This window comes from Sebastes umbrosus, chromosome 6 (genome assembly GCF_015220745.1).
Source record: "Sebastes umbrosus isolate fSebUmb1 chromosome 6, fSebUmb1.pri, whole genome shotgun sequence".
Classification (NCBI taxonomy): Eukaryota; Metazoa; Chordata; class Actinopteri; order Perciformes; family Sebastidae; genus Sebastes; species Sebastes umbrosus.
This window is the reverse complement of record NC_051274.1, coordinates 32,164,181-32,176,701: the sequence shown is the minus strand read 5'-3', so window position 1 is coordinate 32,176,701 and position 12,521 is coordinate 32,164,181. Positions and strand designations below refer to the sequence as shown.

At 39.3% G+C, this 12,521-nt stretch overlaps 1 protein-coding gene across 7 annotated transcripts in view; it reads right to left on the bottom strand.

Annotated features, from left to right (window-relative positions):
- LOC119489882 (neural cell adhesion molecule L1-like protein) overlaps positions 1–12,521 on the bottom strand; it is a 71,353-nt gene that overhangs the window by 48,886 nt on the left and 9,946 nt on the right. The window lies entirely within an intron of this gene.

Genomic DNA, 12,521 nt, shown 5'->3' with positions numbered 1-12,521 from the left:
TGTGGACAAAAAACTTATTTTTAACTAACTTTAACATTAACTATGAAGCTATACTTTTTATACTTCTTCTTCTTTTTTACGTTTAAACCAGCAACTGATTCAGACTTGCCTGCAATTCACTACAGTCATTGTGCAGAATGAGACAGTTGTCATCACTTCTAATGGACCTTTTCCATGATTAAGAGCGCATTGGCTCCTGTAAACAAACCTTAGAGGCAAAGCCTAACGGACTAGACGTGCAGACGTGGGAGCATGTGCACAAAAGATTAATGTAAATCAAAAGACAATAGCTGCAGCATGGTCAAACATGTGTGTGTCAAACTTGTCTGGTCTAAGTAAATATATACACAGAGTCATCTGGCTGTATGTGGTGGGAACAAGTTAGTGCCAAATGGAAGGAAGACTGAAAATACAACATAAGAGACTAAAGGAACAGTGTGTAACATTTATATAATACATAATATTAATATGTTTTCTTTAGTGTATAATCGCCTGAAAATAAGAATTGTGTTTTTGTTAGCTTAGAATGAGTTTCACGGAGCCAGCCGCCATATTTCTACAGTAGCCCAGAACGGACAAACAAATATAGACAGATTTTTCTTTACCGTTTTGGCTTCTGCCACCGTAGTTCTGCTACACGTTTGGCATACGGGAGAAGTTTCAGTTTGAGATCTGCAATCTCACCGCTATATGCCACCAGATCTTTTGAAATATACTGTATATTTTATGATAACATATACTGTATGTTCACTCCTGTATTTCGAGAGCTGAAACGATTAATTGATTAATCAATTAGTTGAAAATTAAAATCAATTGGAAATCAATTAACAACACAAAACAATGACAAAATATTGTCCAGAAACCCTCACAGGTACTGCATTTAGCATAAAAAATATGCTCAAGTCATAACATTTCAAACTGCAGCCCAACAGGCAACAACAGCTGTCAGTGTGTCAGTGTGCTGACTTGACTATGACTTGCCCCAAACTGCATGTGATTATCATAAAGTGGGCATGTCTGTAAAGGGGAGACTCGTGGGTACCCATAGAACCCATCTTTGAAAAAGGCCATGACAGTTTTTCCTGGCCAAAATTTAGAGCGTTATTTAGCCTCTTTATAAATAAGCTAGTATGACATGGTTGGTACCGAAAGATTCTTTAGGTTTTTTAGTTTTATATGATACCAGTATCTTCCCTCTAGCTTTAAAACTGAGCCCACTACAACATAAAAATCGCAAGTTAATGCGTTAAAGAAATTAGTGGCGTTAAAACAAATTTGCGTTATTATTGCGTTAACTTTAACAGCCCTAATATTTACATATTTCAGATTCAAAGTATCAGCGCTCTAATTATAACTCACAGCTGAGTGATGACAACTACACACTCACACAAGGAACTGAACAAAAGAGAATGAGCAGGACTTTGCCAAGTGTTTTCAGGGTCTCTACTCATGACCAGTTTCATTGTGCTTGTTAAATTAACGTGAATGTTAAAAACAAACGAGAGACAAACATCGATTGTGAGTCCCTACTTCACGTCTCCGCCGACACCTCGATCCCCTGCGGTGACTAACCGAAGAGGTTGCCCTGCCCCGAGCCTTTTGTCGTGACGCATTTCCTCCCCAACAGATAATTACAAGTCTTTTGCTTCTGTCGTTAAGCGGAGCTCACAAATACACATCAATTACAAAATACCTTCCAAACAAACCGCTGGCATACTGCAACACCAGATGACTGGGTTAAAATATCTGTAAACATATACAGTGTGTGCGTGTGTGTAATGAGTATAATCAAAGAAAGGACGGCACCGGGACACACCTAAGTTATGTACGGTAAATCTAGTACAACAGCCGACCCATTCATGATTCCATTACATTCTCAGACATTGTCTGAAATCACAATGGAGAGTGTTAAACCACACAACACTATGTGCAGACACTCCACACAAGCGACTGCAGACACAAAAGATACACATCATGACAAGCTTTGCTGTCAACACGGAGAATGGCAGCAATGATGGATGGAGGGTTCAGACGTCCTTAAAAATCAGCTGGGACTGACGGAGAGAAAGCCAGCCTTCAGACAAACTCTATTCAGGAACAAATACTAAGTTGTTTTGGCCCGTTTACTTTGTTTAGCAAAGTACACAACTTACACTGAGTGGGTTGGGCTATTTACGTTCTCATTCCTAAAATTCAAGATGTTAAACAAATGTGATAGTAAAGGACGTGTAATCACGCAAATTTTCTGGCTGCCTCAGGAAACCTCTCATGCATGACGTCAGTTATGCAGTGAAAACATGCAAAAGAATAAATAAAGAGTGTGTGTCTTGTGATTAGTCTCTGTGTGTATTACTGGTACTGGTACAACTGATATGGTTACCATAGATGCAACGCATTACAAAACTCACGGTTTGGATCGTATCACAGTTTTTGAGTAACGGATCGGATCAGCAAAAAAAAAAGGAGCAAATATAACTTTTTGAGATTCCCCGATCACGTTTTTTTGCTGCAGATACTGATTCCTGATCGTCCATGAGCCATATCAGCCAATACAGATAGTTATATGCTCCGGTGCTGCCAACGTTACTAGCTCTCCACCTTTCCACGATTTCAACATGGATTTACTGTTCACAACGTAGCATTATCAGAGATCGGCGACTAGAAAAGCATTAATGCTGATCTCCCGATCGCATATTTTTACTGAATGTCGTCCAATAACAATCTGCAGTAAAACGTTATTTCAGACTGTGATGGTTAAACGGTGTAATTAATCCGTGGCTCACAAGCAGGCCGAACCGTGGGGGGAATCCGTACGAAGCACGGATCAACTACGGTCCGTTACACCGCTAATAAATGTTGTTATGTAAGTGACATTACTCATGACTGATTACTTTTTGTGAGGCAAATACCAATCTCTTCATCGAGGCTTATTATCTCGACTTCTTTAACAATACGCTGATGATTGCCCGGCTTATCTGTTAATGACAGAAGTCTCACTTTCTATAATCATGTTTACTCACACAGATTAAAACAACAGATGCACTGGACTAATGCCAACATCGGGCAAATTCCTGTAGTGCTATCTATAACTGAATGATTGTATCATGTGTTAAATACTGTAGCCTACTCATTCACGACAGTTTTTGTCTCGACCAATGAGGAGAGAAAACGTTCGCCGCTTCCAGTGAACTTTTGACGGTTTAAAGAATTCTCAAAACATGTACTGAGTATGCAATATAAGATTTAACACCCTTCAGCTGTTTCCCACGAAACACACAAAAAACATGACAACGAGCTGTCATAACATAGCGACTCGCCTTACCTCGAAGCTCAATGCATCTTCGTCATTACTTAGTGGCGCAGTAACGTGTTTCTGTTTCGGTCCCCCGAGCACTTCGACAAGCTAGTAATCATGTAAGCCTGGAATTCATAACAACACTTCTCTGACACACATCAAACACATCCATCACATCAAACCTGTGCTTCCAGTATTACGTTAAGCCCTATACCTTTACTTTGTATACTAGCAAAACAGGTTTAAGGCAAATGTGTGTAGTGGCTCATATTTCAAAACCTTAAAATGCTCAACAGCAAAGCATGTTGCTTTGATCCTGCAATAACTTTCTACTTCATACTCCACCGTCATGTGATTTATTTTAACCTAAACTGGTTTACACTCTTTGCCTGGGATCAATCGCTACAGCAGATTTGAGGTCATTACACGTCAGAACGGTTGTTTCATTCCTCCATCTTTTAATGTGAATGTTACTGTAGCAGTGTGGAAGTCTGTCGAGGTGTGCCACTGAGCTTTAAGTGGTTCCTGTGCTGGCACACTTTGTGGAATGACATGTGCAGTGTTGCCACTATAAACAGGAGCCAGCCTGGCACGCAAACAGTTGACACGCTATTACAGACTTAAATACCAAAACACAGACCATCAGATTAGGTGTTTCCTGAACAAACTACTTTGGAAAAAATAACTTCCCACTCGCAGAAAACATGGGGATATAAAACTGAATTATTGCCAAAAACTGAATTTCCATTAAAAAAAAAAAAAAATCAATCTGTTGAGTGCCACAAGCTAGAAAACAACATGAATCACTATAGAAACACACGTCCCTCGCAGAAGTGGAGAGTGACAAAGAGTGGCATTCAGGAGCTTAATCAGTTTTCCACAGCTAGCAGCGGCGCACGGAGAGACAGTGTGGAGACAAACAGTCACACTCAGCTTCCTCCCTTCAAACGGCGAGGCCACGAGAAAGACCTCTTCACACCTTCCTTCACCCTGACACATTGTTCATCGCTGTTGCAGAGAGGCAGATAAGGGAGCAGTGCTGTGCTCTATGGCCTGAACTAAGCCGCTAATTAGTTTATGGGATAATCTCGAAGGCCTAAAGTGGTATTTAGTTGGGTTGGTGAGGTCTTTCTTAAGAATTCCCCCCAAAAAAATAGAAGAGATTTCGCCTCAAAACAAGTGTTGTAGGTCCAGTCCTTCAGGATTTTGACCAAAACTAAGTTAGCAAAAGTCTTGTGTGTAACAATTATTAGCAGAAATGGAATATAATATTAATAAATATGTTCTTTTTAGTGTGTAATCACCTGAAACTGAGAATCGTGTTTTTGTTATCTTAGAATGAGCCGTTATATCTGCACCGCCATGTACCGTAGCCCAGAACGGCTTGGGCCGGAGTCAATAACGTTACTCGCTGCCGTCGCCACCGCTCTCTCTCTCTTACTTCACCACTCACTTCCCTTGTACAAACACACTCTATAAGCACTGGCTCTGTTCAAGATGACTTACGATACTCTTACAACAACTGGCTCTAGAGAGCACGCTTGGCACACGGGAGAGGCTTCAGTTGGTTGCAATCTGCAACCACACCGCTAGATACCACCAAATCCTACACACACTGCTCCTTTCAAACATTTTATGGGCTCACCGTGCCGTGTTCACGAATATTACTTTCATTAATGAAAGTTATAATGAAATGATAACTTTATAATGATAATGATAGTCATATAATATTTCATTTTATAGTGTTAGGCCAATCATTATCATCGGGTGTCATAATAGGTTTCACCTGGTTTGAATTTTGGTGGTGGGGAGACTATGTCTTTAATTTACTTGAACAATGATTTCTGTGTGTTTAGTGGCTCAGAGCAGAAGACCTATAAATACGTCGCTGGCACCGTCTGTGTGTCTATTTATGTGCAGGATTAGCTCCAATGGCACGAGACACGAGAAGTGAGAATTCAGTATTTAAACACAACGCATTCCTCCTTGAGAACCGGAAGTGTGGAGGAACTTGTGAACTTGTTTTTTATTGGCATTCTTTATTCATTTAATTTTTTTTTGTTTAATGGATCAAGTGGGTTGTGATGGGTCTACTTTCCTGAGTATTTATTGTGTATATGCAAACATGCTAACTGCTTTCCAGCTATTGGTTTAGCTATAACAATATATAACAATAAACAGAACCACATGTCCACCCAATACAAATTCTTATGTCCATACGTAATGGCAGTGCATTTTCTGTTTCCAGTTGAGACAAAAGGACGGTGAATACACCTGTTGACACACTTAACTCCTCTCATCTCCCTATTCTTCTCAAAGGAAAAGAAGGAACTGACAACAACAGCCACCCATGAAGCTTCAGAAACTTCCATGTACCTAGTGACAAGATGTGATAAATACCATTTTATGATGTTTAGAAATAACAGCTGTTGTTCAATCCCGGGGATTAGCCTTCATCTCTGAAGGGCTCCGACACAGAAAGTAATGAAGCCTCACCTCAGGGCGAGACCTGCCTGGTCTTGTAGCACACACACACACACGCACACACCATTGTGAACACTCTCACTCCCACGTGTCCTCTCCCACCCTTCCCTTTTTAAACACCAGAAAACATTGTTTGTGGATGTCATTACTCAAGCTTCAGGTAGACTAAAAGAAAAAGGAAAAAAAGAAAGGAGCGATTTTCTTGTCACTTTTTTTAAAAAACCCATTTGGGTCTTTCTTCAAACGGCTTGCACCTGCAGCTTAGTTCCTTCTCAGAGACAGAAAAGGATTAGGGGTAATATTTCTACCTTAACATCTGTTTGTCTGGATGAAGAGAGTCTGAGCAAATCCCATAAGTGTGTGTGACATTAAGAGGTATCATGCATAATCTGTGCAGATTAAAGAATAACGTACCTGGCATATGGGGCAGTGATGATACACGTTCAAATGCATGATAGCATTCTACAATAAATAAATAAAAGTAAAATATTTCTGAAGTGTTGGCAGTCAATTGCTGAAATTCTCTACATTAACCAAAGGCTTGTGGCAAAGGGAATTTATCTGGCATGGTATACTGCATTTACAAAATCATCATACTTATGAGAAACTCATCAGAAGTAAATTACTTATCCGCTTACTCATGAGGCGCTGGCAATCAATGAGTTATGAAGCATCTGCTGCAACATGTCAAAACACTATGAGTCACTTCATCCAAGAGCACACAAGCACAGCCCTCGCCCTAGGAAAAATATATACCCAAAATGAATCAGGAATAACTCCTCAACCATAAGACTTAGATGCATATATCTAGTCTGCTTTGAAAGGTAAGAAGCTAAGGAATATGACCTCATTGTAAGTAAACCTATTTATCTATTTACCATTCCAGAATAAATGGAGATGCAATAAAGGAACAAATAACATTTTCATCATCACAAAGTACTTAATCTAACTTTCAAAGGCAAAATCGCTATTAAAACCAAAATCCCATAGACAATGATGTAACTGAATGTCTGCTCCTACACTCTGACTACAACTATACATTTGATGTAAATACACTAAAATACAACCTTTATCATTTATGAGATATACTCAGGCAGTCTCAATGTTTTGGCTATGTTTATTGTTTTCATGTTGACTGTTTACTTTGAGATTTACTTCCATACACTGTTTATTTCCATATAGCCATGTCACACAACATAAGTCTCCCAAAAACATTGAAATGGTAATAAACACAATAAATACTGATCAATATTCAAATGTAACTGAAGAGTTCCATGACATACAGGCAGATTAATAGAAAAAGCAAGGGCCCATATTGAGGTATTCAGTATGGTATGAAACTTAATAGCGTCAGTACTCCGATACAGCCAGCAGAGGCAATAAAGAGCCAGAATTCCCACCACAGATACTCAGTTTAACTGGACAGAGATGGCTGCTGACTCCTCCCTGAGAATCACTATGACTTCCAGTCGGCCCAAGCTCGAACCGTAAGTAGCTAAAATATGCCATTTTTGGTGAAAATAACATATGCCTTGGTGAAATATTTTGGCAAGAACATAGATTTAGAGTCAGTGTGACTGTAAAATGTGAAGTTTGACTGCTTCTTTTCCCCGTTAATTGCGGATGCTGTGTGTTGTGAGTCATGGTGCGTTTAGGTGCACTACAAAGCTCAGAATTTGTAGTTTCCAGCGATACCAAACATGTTATTTCTAGACTGACGAGAAAACTATCGCGGAATTTTTTAACACAACTTTCTCTTATACTTGCAAACTTTATATTTGAACGAATTTATTGTTAAAATACTTCGTGATAAGACATAGTTTGGATAACAACATACAGTTGGTTTATGGATTCTGAAAGCTGAAGATCCCATGTTTTCAGAACAGTATAACATCCATATCTTCTGTAAATAAACCATCTTTCATCGCAAAACCTTTTCTGACTACGCCACGGAGGTCAACCCGGTACCAGGTGCATCGGGCTTAAAAGGTTGAAGCTATTTCTTAAACATCATTACATGTGAAGCAAACTCTGACAAGGGCTCACAATACACAATCAATCCGATAAAGATACATCCTTTTCTGAAATTGAAATGTAACAAGGCAACCTACTAAAGTAGGGCCAAAGGTTTTGCCCTTTAGGAACTAATGGAATTAGTCTATTGAGAACAATGTAGGTTGTTATTAGCTCACCTTCCTCAAGCCCAGGGTGAACAACATTTTTGAAATTTTGGACGCCATGGACTTCTAACCCCCAAAAGGCACAACTAAAGCACACTGTCAACCATCATACCAAATTTGAAGTTCCTAAGTTAAATAGTTTCCAAATTCTGCTCCGGAAACGAAAGTGTGACATGCGAACGGACGGAAGGACGGACGGAATGACGTAAGGACGAATACAATGTGCTACTATTGCTGTACAGCACTACAGTTTCTGGAAACTGACATTAATTTCAGCCTGTTTCCACCAAGTTTGCCCTTAATCTTTTACATCAATAGTATGGCTCAGAGCCAATGGCGCTTGAGGACGCTCATCAGATTGGTAGGTGTATAATTACTCTTGGGACAGGAAACATAGGACTTGTAGCTTGCATCACCCTGTGTGAGTGATATCCTCACTGCTGTCCAACACAGGCAACCATGACAGGGGTACCCCTGTGAAAGTGTCAGGGCCTTGCTTCATTAGCATATTTGGACCACCATGAATGAAAGTGTTTGTTCTGGTCTGCGCTCCCCATTTGAAAGGGTCCATTAAAGAGTGTTTTAGGGGTTCCACTCTGTTGAGTCGGAAGTTTTTGGAGCTGGTGTACGGAGGAAAGTGCCAGAGTAAAGAAAAAAACTGTACTGAGGGGACACGGTGGCCCGGATCAATCTGTATGCAGATGATACACCGCTTTGACATCTTTCAGCGTGTGAACAGGTGGACCATATAACAAGCGACAACATCAATCAGGTTAATAAATCTGTTAATGAACCTGTTGGCAGGTTGTGATTAAACTCATGCAGGTTGGTCTCACATTCAGAGCCAAGTATCAGCTGAAGCCTGTTTACTGTAAATCAGATATTGCAACATCCCCCCTGGCAACTCTGCAGACTGACAATTACTAAATACCTGTTTTTCTCACACAAAGTTCATTTTACTCATATATTATGGCAAAGTTAATTTCACCAGTAAGAATTAATAAGTAAACTCGAGATTCGCTGATATTAATTAGACAGAAATTGAAGAGCTGGAAAAGTCAAGAAACAAAGCCAGGACCGTTTAACAAACTATATGGTCTGTTCCCTGTTTTCACACCTGATCATCCGCCTGGATGAGAACAGTCAGGAGCATGCTACGCTGTCATTAAATGAATGTTCAAAACTATACAAAGATGCCGGCGGAAGAAACAAATAGAGCCTAGAAGGCTTTATGTTTGAGCAGCCAGGGAATCCACGGTGTCCTGTCGCTTCGTTTGGAGAAATACGTGTCGTTGCTGCCGCCCAGTCCACCGGCCTTTATTTCCATCCAAAGCGGACAAACTACATCAACGATCTATGATAAGTTAAAGATGTAACTTCAGCTAGCTTGCATGTTTTTATCTGAAGCTATCCTGATTAATCGCAAATTAATCGCACATTTTTTATCTGTTCAAAATGTACCTTAAAGCGAGATTTGTCAAGTATTTAATACTCTTATCAAACTGCAGCCCAACAGGCAACAACAGCTGTCAGTGTGTCAGTGTGCTGACTTGACTATGACTTGCCCCCAAACTGCATGTGATTATCATAAAGTGGGCATGTCTGTAAAGGGGAGACTCGTGGGTACCCATAGAACCCATTTACATTCACATATCTGGAGGTCAGAGGTCAAGGGACCTCTTTGAAAACGGCCTTCCCAGTTTTTCCTTGCCAACATTTAGTAAAGGTTTGGAGTGTTTTTTAGCCTCCTTCGCGACACGCTAGTATGACATGGTTGGTACTAATAGATTCCTCAGGTTTTCTTATTTCATATGATACCAGTATCTTCATTCTAGCTTTAAAACTGAGTTCGCTACAACCTCGGAATAATCACAAGTTGCGTTAATGCGTTAAAGAAATTAGTGGCGTTAAAACAAATTTGCGTTAACGCGTTATAATGACAGCCCTAGTTTTTTTTTTCTTTCTCCTCACGTTAGGTATAAGTCCTACTAGAGAGCCCATGGGGGTGATTATAATTCACTTATCCAGAGTCAAACATCCCTGTACCATCAAAGACAAGTGTCAACATGATTAAACACTACTTCAACAATTGCACAATTAATGGCGATATCCAGATAAATGTTAAATAATCACCTCAATCTTTAAGCTTGATTTCCACTGTGTCTGTATTGCTGAAGAACTGCATTGCTTTGCGGATGAATGATTATTTTTTATCAATAAATTATTGCATTTGTTGGTGTGTGTTTAATTTATGAAACTTTGCCAGATATGTGCAGTAACCGTTTAATAAAAGCAATAAGCCACAGAGTGCCAAAACCCCCCTCAGCTAAAATCACAGCCTCTTGTGGCTTATTGCTTAATTAAATACAGATTCATGAGAGTGGTTTAACTGTTTTACCAGAATTATGTTCACAATGTTCTCGTATACAATTAAAAGACACCCATACAAGCCAGTCAGAAAATATTTCTGTGAGTATTTTCGGGGATATAATTACCAGTCCTTGATTTTCAAGGTAACAAAAATAAACTATTTTGCACTTTGATGTGCAGAAATTCACCTAAAAACAATCTGAGGGAATTTTCAGGCTGCCTCATTTTTAGCGATTTTTTGGAAAGAGCATTTCAGGGAGTTGCATGCTGATTTGCCTGAACCTCTACACGGCCTGACGACCATAGAGCCTCATATCAACACCTGCTGTAAAGGCAGAACTGCGTCGTGTGTGAGATTACTGCGAGCAAGGTCGTGACCCCGCGAATGCATGAAAGTTAGGGAGCGCGAGAGAGACAGAAAGCGAGAGGGGGGAGGCCGAGAGTTTTTGGGTGGTGATATCTACGGCACAGGAGAGAGAAATCCATGGGAATTCGGCTCATTAGCATATGAATCAAATTCCAGCAGCAGGAAAAGACAGACATTCAGTTCAGAGCCCGTCGTTGGGAATAGCAGCAGTGGATGAGCAAGGGTCAAAGTTAATCCTCCCATGGTGGGCTACAACAGTAGAGCTAAGGATTTCAGAGGCTGGGGGGGAAAATATGATAAAGATAACACAACATATTACCATGACACGCTGAATTCAAACAAGCTTGTACAACACTTGTGGTACATGCTCACCATCGGGGTGAAACTCTGAGCATTAGAAAGGCTGCTGCTGCTAATGGTTATAAAAAAAAGCTTCTAAGATAACGTTCAACGTATGAGTTACTTAAATGCATCACTGCCTTTTCTGCTCTTTTTATTACTATATCTGTACATATTTGTTTTTTATATTTTCTACTGTTTACTTATTATTATATCTTTATTATTTACTTACTATTTATTATATCTTGTTCTGTTTTTTACTGATGCCTCTTGTTGTTTGCGCTGTTGCCTTTTGCTGCTGCAAATTTCCCAGATGTGGGACTAATAAAGCATTATCTTATTTGATCTTAATTTGGATAATGGAATAATTTTTTTAGTCACAAACATTTGCTTTTTCCAGCCTCTAAAATGAGAAAATTTTATCCTTTGTCTTTGTCATACATGAGAGGAGGGCTCCAACTAACGATTTGTTTTCATTGTTGATTATTTTCTCGATTAATCGATTAGTTGTTTGGTCTATAAAATGTCAGAAAATGGTAAAAAGTGTCGATCAGTGTTTCCCAAAGCCCAAGATGACGTCCTCAAATGTCTTGTTTTGTCCACAACTCAAATATTATTATTCAGTTTACTGTCATAGAGGAGTAAAGAAACCAGAAAATATTCACATTTAAAAAGCTGGAATCAGAGAATTTTGATCCCTTTTTTATGGATTATCAAAATAGTTGCCAATTAATTTGATAGTTGACAACTTATCGATTAATCGTTGCAGCTCTAGTGCGCTGAAAATTCCCCTCCATTGTCTTGGGGTGAAGGCAGAACACAAGGCAAATAAAAATAAATCTGAAATTGAAAATAGACAAATGGGTGAATTGACCCTTTATCAGAGAATTTTGCCTTTTTTTTTAATTACTCAAACTTATTAATTGATTATCAAAATAGTTGCCAATTAATATAATAGTTGACAACTAATGGATTAATCGTTACAGCTCTACATGACAGTAAACTGAATATCTTTTGTTTTGTCTTCTTTTGTTGGTTGAACAAAGCAAGATGTTTGAAGATGAAAAGGCATTTCTCACAATTTTCTTAAATTTTTTAACAAAACAATTAATCGAGAAAATAATCAGCAAGAATACACTGGAAATGCTACAGGGAAGAGAGACCTGTTTTGAGCCTCCCATTAGTTTCTTATCACATCTGTAGATCGTCCCAGCCTTAAAACGGGGAACGTGTATGAACATGAAAACCGTGCGTGCATGAAAACTAAATTCTTTACTCCTGTCAAACACAGAACACCTCTTATCATGATGTTTCCACAACACAGGCGGCTGCAGTACAATCAGATTTAGTGCTGATTGTGAGACGTCCTGATTTTGAACAAAACCATCTAAAGTTGCTCCCTCTCTGCAGGTTCCAGGAACCAAAACAAAACAAAGTTTGCAGTGATCCACTCAGAAATCTGCAGGAGGTGATCATACGTAGAGAG